General features: G+C 44.9%; 1 long non-coding RNA gene and 1 pseudogene across 4 annotated transcripts in view; both read right to left on the reverse strand.

Annotated features, from left to right (window-relative positions):
• Nucleotides 1-14,623, reverse strand: part of LOC103892113 (uncharacterized) — a 148,698-nt gene that overhangs the window by 96,306 nt on the left and 37,769 nt on the right. The window lies entirely within an intron of this gene.
• On the reverse strand, nt 1,942-4,628 carry LOC100457625 (sodium/hydrogen exchanger 7-like; annotated as a pseudogene).

Here is a 14,623-nt window from a genome sequence, read left to right on the forward strand (position 1 = left end):
GGCAAAACCCCATCTCTACTAAAAATACAAAATTACCCGGGTGTGGTGGTGGGTGCCTGCAATCCCAGCTACTAGGGAGGCTGAGGCAGGAGAACTGCATGAACCTGGGGGTGCAGAGATTGCAGCGAGCCAAGGTCGCACCACTGCACTCCAGCCCGGGCGAAAGAGCAAGACTCCATCTCAAAAAAAAAAAAAAAAAAAAATAGGTGTGAAGCAATGTCTTATTTAAAAATTAACCATTAAACATGCAAATTGAGAAGATTAAATGGCTGATTTCATTATGGGTAGACTAGACTGGAACACTATTTTTTCTGCCATAATAAGAAAATGCCCACATTATTGAAAGCATTTTTTAGAAATTGGGTTGCCAAAAAAATGCTATTGCTGAAGCACAGAAACATGGGGAGAAACTCAAACTTTTCCGGAGAGATCTTTCAGTATTTCAGCACTACAGGTGTGGGCGGACAGAACAGCTCATCCAGAAAGAACCCAAACTGAAAACCTAACTTTCAAATCACACCCACATGGTAGGCTGGTGCAGCAGCCTCCCCAGATAAAGGGAAAATGACCCTTCTCTGCACCGCACTCAATGGCATAAAGATACTTAGATTCTTAAACTTATAGAAGACAGGACCTTCTAGTGGGTTGAAAATACTTAACATTTCATTGACTTCCCTCTGATTCCTCATGGGGCCACTGAAATCTCATGCATTCATCAGCTCAAAGTTCAGAATTCTGCCCGGTCTTGAGACTACCATCGTGTATTCCTTTGCAGTTAATTTTTTGCATAGAGATTTCTTTCCCTCTGATTTCTAGCCTGTTGCCTTGTAGGTTTCTTGCTGCCTTCTCTTCCCCAGATAATAGCATCCTACAAAATTTGGTGTTATTTCTAAACCCACAGTAGATACCTCAGTCTTACTGATTATTTCCTAGGCTGTCAGCTCATATCGTAGCCCTCAAAAGTTTAATGCTTTTTGCAGTGATACCATCATCAGTTTCTAAATACCTCCTTTCTTCAGATTAACTAAAAAATAACAGTGTAACACTATTTGCCCTTGGTTTTTTTATTTTATATATATTTTTTTTTTTTTTTTGAGAGAAGTCTCACTCTTGTCCCCCAGGTTTGAGTGCAGTGGCTTTATCTCGGCTCACTGCAACCTCAGCCTCCCGGGTTCAAACGATTCTCCTGCCTCTGCCTCCCAAGTAGCTGGGATTAAGGTGCCTGCCACCACGCCTGGCTAACATTTGTATTTTTTAGTAGAGACGGGGTTTCACCATGTTGGCCAGGCTGGTCTCGAACTCCTGACCTCAGATGATGCGCCCGCCTCGGCCTCCCAAAGTGCTGGGATTACAGGCGTAAGCCCCCACACCCGGTCTGGTTTTAAACATATCATAACTACTTCTTTATGGACATCTCCAGAGAATGAACTATAATTCTTCGTTCCGTGTTGAAATGTTCATGGATGTATTTTCAAATCTTCAGTCTAGAAGAAACACAGGTAGCATAAAAGTCAGGAATCCTGATATGAGGTTGCAGTCACACAGCCTTCATTGCCAGAGCCTCCACTCATATTATTCTTTCATGTTTTCTGTTCCATTTAACAACAGCTTCCCATAATCCTTGGAGGTCCGATCTCAATTGCCTTCCTTCTCAATCTTTCTTCCAGCCTGTTCTCCCCTAACTTGATATTTCTATGGTCAGCTTGACTTGCACCACTGTGTACTGAGATGCAGCCTCTCGTAAAAGGAAGCCCCCCACTCAGCACCTGTCCTCCCTTGTTCAGACACTGCAGGTGAATGAATTAAGAGACCATTAAAGTATGCTATTTTTTTGTTTGTTTAACTCTGAAACAGCGCACTACTATGTGAAAAAAAGTAGAAATAGGTCTACGTTTGTCTGAATTTAGAGACACTTTTGCCTCACCATCTGCATCGTGAGTTAAATTTTAAGTGTTACAATAACTTCAGACCCCAATAAAATAGAAGAGTTAGTTCAATCTAGTCACTGCCCCACCGCAAGCAACACTAGGGATTGAAGCCATCCTCACCCCATTGGGAGCCTACCCCATCGTGCCAGGGTTTGCAGGGAAAGTCAAACATTATCTTCCAGAGGAAACACTAGGCGGGTACCCTGGCTCGAAACCTTCTGGTTTCCCATTCCCAAGTCCCGCTCCAGCATTTCCTCTGAGCTGCTCTTCATTCTCCAGCAGCCCTCCAGACTCGTGGAGGCAGTGTGGGAACCTGAGAAGCCATTTGCAGTCACTGTGCTGTCCCCGTAGGTCAATGTGAGGTCGCTTTCAGTCAGAATAAAATCAGAGTTTCCCTCTCTCAGTGGCTCTTGGTTATCGTACACCTGGGGACTGGTCAGACATCGAGCTAGCAAGCTACACCAGGCGGGAGAGTGGTGGTTGGCAAGGAGCCGCTGTGTCTACACCAGGCAGGAGAGTGGTGGTTAGCGGGGAGCCGCTGTGTGTGAGGATGGGCTTCAGGTAATTGTGATCAAAGCTGTACCACAGCCTGAATATCCATGTGCTCTCCTGTTTTGTCCGATTTCCTCTGGCAGAATCTGGGCTGTCCCCTTGTAAGACTTGAAAGCTGTCATTGTTGGGTGGTGGATCTTGATCGGGGTCAACACCAACTCTGAAGTACTGCCAGTGGTGTTCGTTGCGGTCCTCTTTGGAGGGCTCCTTGATGCTAACTCTGATATTAAGCCATGACAACATGGGTGTCGTGCCTCCTCCAATGATCCAGATGGTGAAGAACACGATGAAAGGCGTGGTGGTGAACATCACCTGGCGAGCATAGGATGCTGTGTCACAGATGGCCAAAGCAAATGCCATTGCTCCCCTGAGGCCTGAAAACATCATCGTGTGTTGAAAATTCCAGCCAATCTTATGCCTTCTGCCCAAGCTGAGGAAGAAGAGGAGCGGGTAGATATGGGTGGCTCTGCCCAGGAAGACAGCAACAAAAGCTCCAATGATGAAAACAGGGCTGAAAACGTGCTTCTGGAAGGTAAATAGCACCAGGACCATGCAGGAGAAGATGAAGTTCTCTGCCTCAAAGAGCTGCTTGCTTCGACTTCTTGATTCCACCGACAGATTGTTGTAGGTGTAATGAGCTTGTGTGATTCCACAGAAAAGTACAGCTACAACGCCTGTAAATCCGCAGGCTTCTGCCAAGAGAAACGTGCTCCAGGACATGAGGAAGAAGAGCGCCGTCTCCAGCAGGGGGAAGTAGTCCAGTTTGGTAAACTTGGTCACTAAAGCAGTCACAGCTCCCGTGGTAAAACGGCCGCTAAATATACCTAGAAAAATGCCAGCTGACTTTAAAAAGGCAGCAGCATCAAAGGCGTGAGTTGAAGTTCAGTCTTGCTGGCTGGTAGGCAACAATAGATGAGGAAAGTACAACGCAACAACGTCATTTAGGATGCTCTCTCCAAACAGAAGTACATAAAGATCCATGTCTGCATGCAATTCATTAAAATCGCCAGCACAGTCACTGGGTCAGTGGCAGAGATGATTGCTCCAAAAAAGAGACAATGTGTGTAGTAAAATTTATCTGAGAGCTGTCCCATAATCTTCATGAGCTTCACCATACCATACCTGAGATTTCCAATACGGAAGCACGAAACAGCAGTGCCCAAGAAGGCGTGACCCAAGATTTCTGAAAAAGTGTCTCTTTAAGCTGTATCCAGCATGGAAAATAACTGGAGGCAGAAGAATGTTGAAAAATACCTCTGGGTCGAATGTTACCTTCCGTAGCATGTCATTCTGCTCTACGCTGTTGATCTTGCCAGGGCTGATTTCTCCTTTCAGAGTGTATTCGAAGAATTTACCGCTGACATCCACTACTAAAGTGCTGAAGGCCCGATCTCCTTGAGTGCAGTTGAGTGATCTGTCACGGCCCCTGGTGCCACGGGTACCATACCTCAGGATCACCCCAACGATGAGCCCACAGATCATGGCCAGCCCGGTCTCATGCAGAAAGTGCACCCGGCAGTACTTGAGGAGCCATATGGTAAGGATGGTGAGCGTGAGCAGCAGGATGAAGGTGAGCAGGCTCACACTGTCTGGCCGGTGGCTCTTCTCCGCCTCCTTCTCAGTGACGAGCTCCTCCATGGCGCTGCTGTTCTCGACCGCCGCCCCAGAGGAGGAGGCCGAGGCCGAGGCCGTGACTCGAAGTCCCCTACCCAGCAGCAGCCGCAGCAGCAGCAGCAGCCGCCGCGGCGGCGCCTGGGCAACCCGACCCGGGCCACCCGACCCGGGCCAGGGCGCGCCGCGTCACCAGGCTCCATGGTCCCGGAGCCGCCCACGCCTCCTCTGCCCGGGGACCAGCAGCACCGCCGACCTGCGCGAGTGGCCATGGCCACCGCAGCTCCTCTTCCTACTCGCGCCGGGCCGGGGCTGGGCCCAGAGCAGCGCCTCCAGTTGTATTTAAAATGTAGTTTTTAGAAGAATAACCAAGGCCGGGAGCAGTGGTTCACGCCTGTAATCCTAGCACTTTGGGAGAGTGAGGCGGATGGATCACCTGAGGTGAGGATATCAAGACCAGCCTGGCCAACATGAGGAAACCCCCGTCTCCACTGAAAATACAAAAAAAAAAAAAAAAAAAATTTAGCCGGGCGTGGTGACGGGCGCCTGTAATCCTAGCTACTCGGGAGGCTGAAGCAGGAGAATCGCTTGAACCCTAGAAGCGGAGGTTGCAGTGAGCCAAGATGGCACCATTGCACTCCAGCCTGGGCAAAAAGAGCGAAACTGTGTCTCAAAAAAAAAAAAAAAAAAAAAAAAAAGAATAACAGAAAAAATGTGAGAAAATATATTTAAAACCTTGGAGGGAGAAAGCTATCTTAACAAAACAGAGAGGCAAATGCATTCATGTATGACAGAAGGTACATAAAGTCGAGAAGTAACTGAATTATTACATAAAATATTTGCAACTGGTATAACAAAATTTTATACCTCACTTTATTTTGTTTTTTAATTTTGGTTATGGAGATGGAGTTTTGCTCTTGTTGCCCAGGCTAGAGTGCAATGGCGCCATCTCGCCTCACTGCAACCTCCGCCTCCTGGGTTCAAGTAATTCTCTTGCTTCAGCCTCCCAAGTAGCTGGGATTACAGGTACTTGCCACCACGCCCAGCTAATTTTTGTATTTTAAGTAGAGTCGGGGTTTCACCATGTTGGCCAGGCTGGTCTTGAACTCCTGACCTCTGGTGATCCACCTGCCTTGGCCTCCCAAAGTGCTGGGATTACAGGTGTGAGCCACTGCTCCCGGCCTATTTTATTATTTATACATATTATATATATAACATTTTATCTGAATTATCTAAATTTAGCTGAATATTTTACATATATGTTTATATAAAGAACCTATTGATCAGGCTGGGCGCATGGCTCACGCCTGTAATCCCAGCACTTTGGGAGGCTGAGGCAGACAGATCACCTGAGGTCAGGAGTTCGAGACCACCTGGCCAACATGGCAAAACCCTGTCTCTACTAAAAATACAAAAAAATTAGCTGGGTGTAGCGGCACGCACCTGTAGTCCCAGCTACTCGGGAGGCTGAGGCAGGAGAATTGCTTGAACCTGGGAAGCAGAGGCTGCAGTGAGCTAAGATTGCGCCACTGCACTCCAGCCTGGGCAACAGAGCGAGACTCTGTCTCAAAGAAAAAAAGAACGTATTGATCAATAAGACACAACCCAGTAGAAATCTACTATTGAATTAAAAATAACCCAGTTAAAAAATGGGTAAAGCATATAAACAATTTGCAGATTTGTTTATATTTGTTTACATTGCAGATTTGACAAGATACAAATGTTCAAAACCACATATAAAATGTGCATATGAATAAAACAAATTAATAAAATGAGATATAAATCAAGTTAATAAAATCAGTGAATGAAATATGAGATATCAATTTTTGACCATGACTTTAAATCAGAAATTGAGACGAGTCTGCAGTTTTACCCTACATGCAAGCTAACAACTTTTAGCCTACCACAGTTTTTGGGTTTGGTTTTGTTTTCTTTTTTGAGATGGAGTCTCACCCTGTTGCCCAGCAAGGAGCACAGTGGCATGATCTCGGCTCACTGCAACCTTTGCCCACCTCCCGGCTTCAAGCGGTTCTCCTGACTCAGCCTCCTGAGTAGCTGGGATTATAGGCATCTGCCACCACATCCAGCTAATTTTTGTATTTTTAGTAGAGACGGGGTTTCACCATGTTGGCCAGGCTGGTCTCGAACTCCTGACCTCTGGCGATTCACCTACCTTGGCCTCCCAAAGTGCTGGGATTACAGGCGTGAGCCACCATGCCCGGCCCACAGTTTTTATGTATATTTGCTGACAGAAGATAAAACTCCTAGAAAAACAAGATGCTCTGATCAACAAATACATGTATAAAATCTGTTTGGTGCTTATGTTCCTAATTTTAAGTTAATTAATTGGCATTCTGGTATATGCAACAGTCTCTTATAAGTTTGGATAGAAATCCTTGCACCTGCAAGACTGAGAACAAAGAGGACTCAGGGTACTGTCAACCTATCTGGACAGGCTTTCCCAAAGACATCTAACTCTCTGACCCCTTGCATGCCTTCATCAAACCAAAACATTTTCAGCTGTTTCTCTCTTGCGACTATTTCCAGCCTCTGTCATCATCGTAGTTATTTCCATTTCTTAGTATCTGTGTTAAAAGGTATCATCCGGGTTGGGCGCGGTGGCTCACGCCTGTAATCCCAGTACTTTGGGAGGCCAAGGCAGGTGGATCACCTGAGGTCAAGAGTTTGAGATCAGCCTGGCCAACATGGTGAAACCTCGTCTCTGCTAAAAATACAAAAAATTAGCCGGGTGTGGTGGTGGGCACCTGTAATCCCACTACTAGGGAGGCTGAGGCAGTAGAATCGCTTGAACCCAGGATGCGGAGGTTGCAGTGAGCCGAGATTGTGCCATTGCACTCCAGCCTGGGCAACCAGAGTGAAACTCCGTCTCAGAAAAAAATAAAAAATAAAAGGTATCATCCAAATTTGAACACAATACTGCAGATGCAATCAAAACAGCACAGAATATATGCACTGGATGCCATTTTTGTATAAATGTACCCTAAATCTGAATTTAGGGCTTTTTGCAAGCTGCTATACTTGTAGAATCCTATCAAGCTTGTATATAATTCAACTTCCAAGTCTTTTTCACATAGGAAGGTAACACAGTAAAAGCAGATGAGAGCTTATACTGTGGATTAATACTTCCTGAGTTTGAATTCCTGCTCTGCCATGTGCTGACTGTGTAACTGTGGGCAAGTCACTTAATCTCTCTAAGCCTTAGTTTTCTCATCTGTAAAATAGGAATGATGAGCATACCTGCCTCAAAGCATTGTTGTAAAGATTAAGTAAATTGCCTCAATTAAAATACTTTGTACATGGCTGGGCACGGTGGCTCATGCCTGTAATCCCAGCACTTTGGGAGGCCAAGGCAGGCGGATCACAAGGTCAGGAGATAGAGACAATCCTGGCTAACACAGTGAAACCCCATCTCTACTAAAAATACAAAAAATTAGCCAGGCGTGGTGGTGGGCGCCTGTAGTCCCAGCTACTCGGGAGGCTGAGGCAGGAGAATGGCGTGAACCCGGGAGGCGCAGCTTGCAGTGAGCGGAGATTGTGCCACTGCACTCCAGCCTGGGCGACAGAGCGAGACTCCATCTCAAAAAAAAAAAAAAAAAAACTCTGTACAGGGCTGGGTGTGGTGGCTCATACCTGTAATCCCAGTACTTTGTGAGGCCAAGGTGTGAGGATCGCTTGAGCCCAGGAGTTTGGGACCAGTTGGGGCAATAAGCAAGACCCCATCTTTACAAAAAAAATCCAAAAACTTAGCTGGGCATGGTGGCACATGCCTGTAGTCTCAGCTACTCGGGAGGCTGAGGTGGGAGGATTGCTTGAGTTCAAGAGGTCGAGGCTGCAGTGACCCAAGTTCAGGCCACTGCACTCCAGCCTGGGTGACAGAGCAAGACCTTGTCTCAAAAATAAAATGAAATACTTGGTACAATGCTGGTCATATCCCATGAATCCTCATTGTATGAATATATTTCATCATACTTAATCCTCCCAGGAATTCTATGGGGTATATATTACTGCATCCACTTTACAGATGAGAAATCTGAGGTTTGTAGAGTTTAAGTAGTTTGCCTGAGGTCAACTAACTGCTAAATGGCAGAGCCAACCAAAGTTGTAGTAAGACCTGCCTGACGACAAAGACCAAGTTCTTTCTCTTGTACCATTTAGGAACCCTCTTCCCCTTCCTGTGTTTCTACTTTTTTTTTTTTTTTTTTTTGACAGAGTCTTTCAACCTCCCAGACTCAAGCGATCCTCCCACCACAGCCTCTGAGTAGCTAGGACCACAGGAGCATACCACCATACTTGGCTAATTTTTGTTGTGTTTTCTGGTTTTGAGAGGTTTTTTTTGGTAGAGATAGGGTTTTGCCATGTTGCCCAGGCCAGTCTCAAACTCCTGGGCTCAAGCAATCCATCTGCCTTGGCCTCTCCAAGTTCTGGGATTACAGGCATGAGCCACTGCTCCCAGTCTCTACATTTTTTAAGCTTTCACATAGCACAATACAGAGGTTAAGAACAAAAGCTCAGCCAGGCTTGGTGGCTCACGCCTGTAATCCCAGCGCTTTGGGAGGCCCAGGTGGGTGGATTACCTGAAGTCAGGAGTTCAAGACCAGCCTGACCAACACGGCAAAACCCCGTCTCTACTAAAAAATACAAAAATTAGCCAGGCATGGTGGCGCATGCCTGTAATCCCAGCTACTAGGGAGGCCAAGGCAGGAAGAATTGCTTGAACCCAGGAGGCGGAGGTTTCAGTGAGCTAAGATCGCACTACTGCACTCCAGCCTGGGGGACAGAGCGAGATTCCATCTCAAAAAAAAAAAAAAAAAAGCTCCAGTCTGGGTGCAGTGGCTCACACCTGTAATCCCAGAACTTTGGGAGGCCGAGGCAGGAGCACCACTTGAGCCCAGGGGTTCGAGGGCAGCCTGGGCAGCATACAGAGACTCTATCTCTACAAAAAATTTAAAAATTTGCCAGGTGTGGTGGCGTGCACCTGTAGTCCCAGCTCCCAGCTACTTGGGAGGCTGAGGTGGGAGGATCTGCTTGAGCCTGAGAGGTCGAGGATATAGTGAGTCATGATCATGCCACTGCACTCCAGTCTGGGTAACAGAGCAAGTCCTTTTCTCAAAAAAAGAGAGACAGAGAGAGAGAGAAAAGAGTGCCAGCTCTAGGGACAGACTGCCTTGTTCGATGATCTTGAATGAACTATTTAATCTCTATTTACAAAATCTGGGACAAGTCACTTAACTTCATCAAGTCAGTTTCCCCATCTGTAAAATAAGAATTTTAATAGTAATATCGGCCGGGTGCAGTGGCTCATGCCTGTAATTCCAGCACTTTGGGAGGCTGAGGTGGGTGGCCTGAGGTCAGGAGTTCAAGACCAGCTTGGCCAACATGGTGAAATCCCATCTCTACTAAAAATACAAAAATTAGCCGGGCATGGTGGCAGGTGCCTGTAATCCCAGCTACTCAGGAGGCTGAGACAGGAGAATTGCTTGAACCCAGGAGGCGGAGGTTGCAGTGAGCCAAGATTCTGCCACTGCCCTCCAGCCTGGGTGACAGAGCCAGACTCCATCTCAAAAAAAAAAAAAAAAAAAAGCATTTTAATAGCAATATCTACACTCAGGAGTTTCAGCGCTGATTAAATGAGATAACATCTAACACAGTGCCTACCCATTTGCTAGGAAACAGTAGATTTTAGCTCTATTATTCCCCCTCCATTTCACCTTGCTGGTTTCAGCCAAGTGCTTAGACTGGTCAAAGTAGTTCTGAATCCCAGAAAATCCATGCAACTCCTGATGATCAAAAAGTATTCTCTTTTAAGTGCTCACATATCATCTGCGTAGTAAACCATCCTAGAGTGTTTCTAGAAATTAACGTTGAATTTACAAAGGTTTTCCCTACATCTAAGATAGAAGTCAGATTGCATCTAGAGTTCTTTCCCTCACTTTTATGAACTGTGACATGATCATATTGAAGAGGGAGAAATGAAGGACATTGTAACTCATTAAATGCATAAGACCCAGAAATAATAGAAAGTTGACTTCAGCTGTGATTCATCAGAGGTTCTTTGCATCAGTTCCTACCACTTTACCGCAATTCACTTCCCATATTGCTCAGCCCTATATATTTATCACTGGCAACCCACATTTGAGGCCAATGATTACAAAATGTTCTTTTGTACATCAACCCAGCTGCCAGGAGCCCACCCCCACCCCCACACTCAGCAGAGTTGGTTCAGATAACTAAGCTTTTGATATTTCAAGGCTGAAGGAAAAGGAATTCAATCCCCACATAAGTCCTATGAGATATTTATTACTGTTCCCATTTTACTGCTGAGGAAGATGGGGCTTCTCAAGGCCATTATTCATATTTTATCCAAAGTCACAGAGTTATTAGGAATGCAGATAGCTGTTGACCTAGATCTCCCACCATGCCACTACAGGTTGAAGGAGCCACAGGCTGCAAACAGCAATGTTTTCCCAAACTGCTTATCCATCCATGAACCACCCACAGCATTTCTGCAATATCTCCCTACCTCCTATGAAATTACTTACTTAATTTTTTTAATCAATGCACTTTTTGCTGCCTAAATAAATTTAGGGACTATTAGTCTAAACGCCAACAGCTCAGAAATCACAGGTTTTATAACACCATCATGTTTATTTTGTGTAATATATTTTTAAACGGCCAGGCACAATAGCTCACGCCTGTAATCCCAGCAATTTGGGATACCAAGGCAGGAGGATCGCTTAAGGCAGGAGGATCGCTTGAGCCCAACAGTTTGAGACCAGCCTGGGCAACATAGAGAGACCCCCGTCTCTACAAAAAAAAAAAAAAAAAAAAAATTGTTTTAATTAGCTGGGCATGGTGGTTCATGCCTGTAGTCCCAGCTACTTGAGAGACTGAGGTGGGAGGATTTCTTGAGCCTGGAAGGTTGAAACTGCAGTGAGCCGTGATCCTGCCACTGCACTCCAGCCTGGGTGACAGAGTGAGATCATGTCTCAAAAATAAATAAATAAATAAATAAATAAATGCATTAGATTCCTATGGCTACCATAACAAATCATTACAAACCAAGTGGCTTAAAACAACAGAAATGTATTCTCTTACAGTTCAGGGGACCAGAAGTCCAAAATCAAGGTGTTGATCTTCTGGAGGTTCTCAGGAAAAAACTGTCTGATGCCTTTTTCCTGGCTTCTTGGTGTTCTCGGCTTATAGGCATCGTTCCAATCTCTATCTCCATAGTCACATGACCTTTTTCTCCCTGTGGGTCTTTGTGTCCAAATATTCCTCTTATTTCTTTTATAAAGATACCAGAGATCAAGATCCTTGTTTAATAACATCTGCAAAGGCCCTATTTCCAAATAAGGTCACATTCTGAGGTTCGGGTTAGACATAAATTTTGAGAGGGAGATTATTCAACCCAGTATAAGTAAATGATGATTAAATCATTTAAAAGCTTATCCATGCACCACCTAAAATCATCTTGCGTCTTGCCGGTAGTTTGCAAACCACACTAGAGAGATGTTAGTGAACATGACATTTCAAGGTGCTTGAGTCCCTCCCCAGTTTTAAAAGCAGCAGATTTTACAGTTAAGATGGTTGCAGTTCCTTTACTGCAGTTGAACCAACATATTTTTGGTAAATCAAGAAGTTGATCCCCTAGATAGGCTCAATTCTCTGATTTTGAAAACTCAGAAAATGTTGTTTTGTTTTGTTTTGTTTTTTGAGATGGAGTTTCACTCTGTCACGCAGGCTGGAGTGCAGTGGCTCAGTCTTGGCTCACTGCAACCACTACCTCCCAGGTTCAAGCGATTCTCCTGCCTCAGCCTCCCAAAGTGTTGGGATTACAGGTGTGAGCCATTGTGCCCAGCAGAAAATCTTATTAATAATAAATTACTTCAAGTGCTATTTTAAGAAGATAGATGAACACTAGTTGATTGCATGACTCATTGTTTTCTGAGTTCAGTACATGTGCATGTACAGGTCTCTGTGGGGTTGTATTTGGGGATTTATTAAGTTTTCTCTCCATAGAGACAACCAAGGATGGTAAGGTGAATTTGCAATTTAAAGAAGCCATTAGGTAACACTGGACATTGTAAAACTCCATCTTGTGCAGCAAGGCAGGATGCCTAGGAACACTGTAAACAGGAACTCAGAGTATATTTATAGGAACCCAATGCCCAAATGTTCAGTCCATAGAAAAAGGATGAAGAGGAGGATTTTATTTTCAGCAGTCTTTATGAGACCTAGACCTCTGTGTGAATCACAGATTGAGTAAACTTGGGCTTTTCCATTTGAGATAATATTCAGAACACCTTACTCTTCTAAATGCACAGACTTCAGCTCTTTCTAAAAAGCATGCACTGCATAATGGAAATTAAAGAACTCAGAAGACATTTTTATTGATCATTCTTATTTTTAATTTGGATACTTTTTTTCTTCCCAAATATTAAACATTATCATTTATCAAGAACATAAGAAGGGAAACTGTCTTAAAAGGAAAACCATCAGATGGTGGAGATCAATCATTGTATAGGCTCCATGCAAAATAATATAAAAGATGCACAAGAGCAGATGCTGTGCTTGGAAACGACATCTCAATAAGCACATTTCCATAAACACATATGGTGTAGACTCTTTCACATACACACCACCTCAGTGTTTACTCTGAATTAAATAATTCAAGATGGTATAACCAGCTCACAGAAATATGATAAAACACTTTAAATAAACTGAGTTGTTGTCATGACAAATAACCTACACAAAAGAAGTAACAACAGTCACACTGATGAGAGGAGATGGGGTAAGTCCTAAAACTGGAAGGTCTCGTATTTGTTGGCAAAAACCCAAAGTACAAGATGTTACTAACCTGTACCTTGTTTCCCCCACACAAACATATCTTAAAGAGGCAGCCTAAACTTTCACGTGTGAATGATTATTGGCCTTCAAATAGTATTCGTTACTTTATGACTCAATATCACCCAACACCATGGCCAATATAGAGAGCTTTGTAAAATTTCTCTTGCAGAACTTCCTCAGACTGACTACCCACCTTCATGTGACAATGTGTTCCTATCCTTTTTAATCACTCCTAGGTTTTTATGATGTGCACTGACCAAATGGACAAGAAGGCTTTGGAGGGTCAAGAATGACCAACTCCAGATGAAACTGTATTGCTTTATCAGAAGCTTATTTTTCTTTTTCTTTGTTTTGTTTTGTTTTGTTTTTTGGAGATGGAGTTTCACTCTTGTTACCCAGGCTGGAGTGCAATGGTGCAATCTCGGCTCACTGCAACCTCCACCTCCCGGGTTCAAGTGATTCTCCTGACTCAGCCTCCCGAGTAGCTGGGATTACAGGCATGCGCCACCACACCTGGCTAATTTTGTATTTTTAGTAGAGACGGGGTTTCTCCATGTTGGTCAGGCTGGTCTTGAACTCCTGACCTTAGGTGATCCATCCACCTTGGCCTCCCAAAGTGCTGGAATTACAGGCATGAGCCACCGCGCCTGGCCTTTTTTTTTTTTTTTTTAAACAGGGTCTCATCCTGTCACTCAGGCTGGAGAGAGGTGGCATGATCATGACTCACTGCAGCTTCAACCTTCTGGGCACAAGTAATCCTCCCACCTCAGTCTCCTGAGAAGCTGGGACTATGAGTATCCACCACCATGCCCAGCTAATTTTTTTATTTTGTTTGTAGAGACAGGGGTCTCACTATGTGGCCCAGGCTGGTCTAAAACTCCTGGACTCAAGTAATCCTCCCACCTCTGCCTTCTAAAGTGCTGGCATTATAGGTGTGAGACAACACACCTTGCCAGAAGCTTATATTTTTAACAGGAGACAGACAGCAGTCTGATATGCTTCTAGAGGCAAGGAAAGAGAGATGGTGGAGGGGAGAAAGGCCCACTGGGGGAAAAGCTGGAGAATGAGAAAGAAGCTGTGCTGGCTGGGCGCAGTGGCTCACACCTGTAATCTCAGCACTTTGGGAGGCCGAGGCAGGTGGATTGCTTGAGGCCAGGAGTTTAAGACCAACCTGGCCAAAATGGAGAAACCCCTGTCTCTACCAAAAATACAAAAATTAGCAAGACGAGGTGGTGCACACCTGTAGTCCCAGCTACTTGGGAGGCTGAGGCATGAGAATTGTTTGAACCCGGGAGGCAGAGGTTGCAGTGAGCCAAGATCGTGCCACTGCACTCCAGATGGATGACAGAGAGAGACTCCATCTCTAAAAAGAAAAAAGAAAAAAAGAAGGAAGCTGTGCTACGGTTATTTATTCTATCCCTCTTTCAGAAATTCAAAGTGAGGCCGGGTGCGGTAGCTCACACCTGTAATACCAGCACTTTGGGAGGCCGAGGCAGGCAGATCGCTTGAGGTCAGGAGTTCGAGACCAGCTTGGCCAACATGGTGAAACCCCCATGAAATCCCATCTCTACTAAAAGTACAAAAATTAGCCAGGCGTGGCGGCATGCACCTGTAATTCCAGCTACTCGGGTGGCTGAGGCAGGAGGATCCCTTGAACCTGGGAG

This window comes from Pongo abelii, chromosome 10 (assembly GCF_028885655.2).
Source record: "Pongo abelii isolate AG06213 chromosome 10, NHGRI_mPonAbe1-v2.0_pri, whole genome shotgun sequence".
Lineage (NCBI taxonomy): Eukaryota > Metazoa > Chordata > Mammalia > Primates > Hominidae > Pongo > Pongo abelii.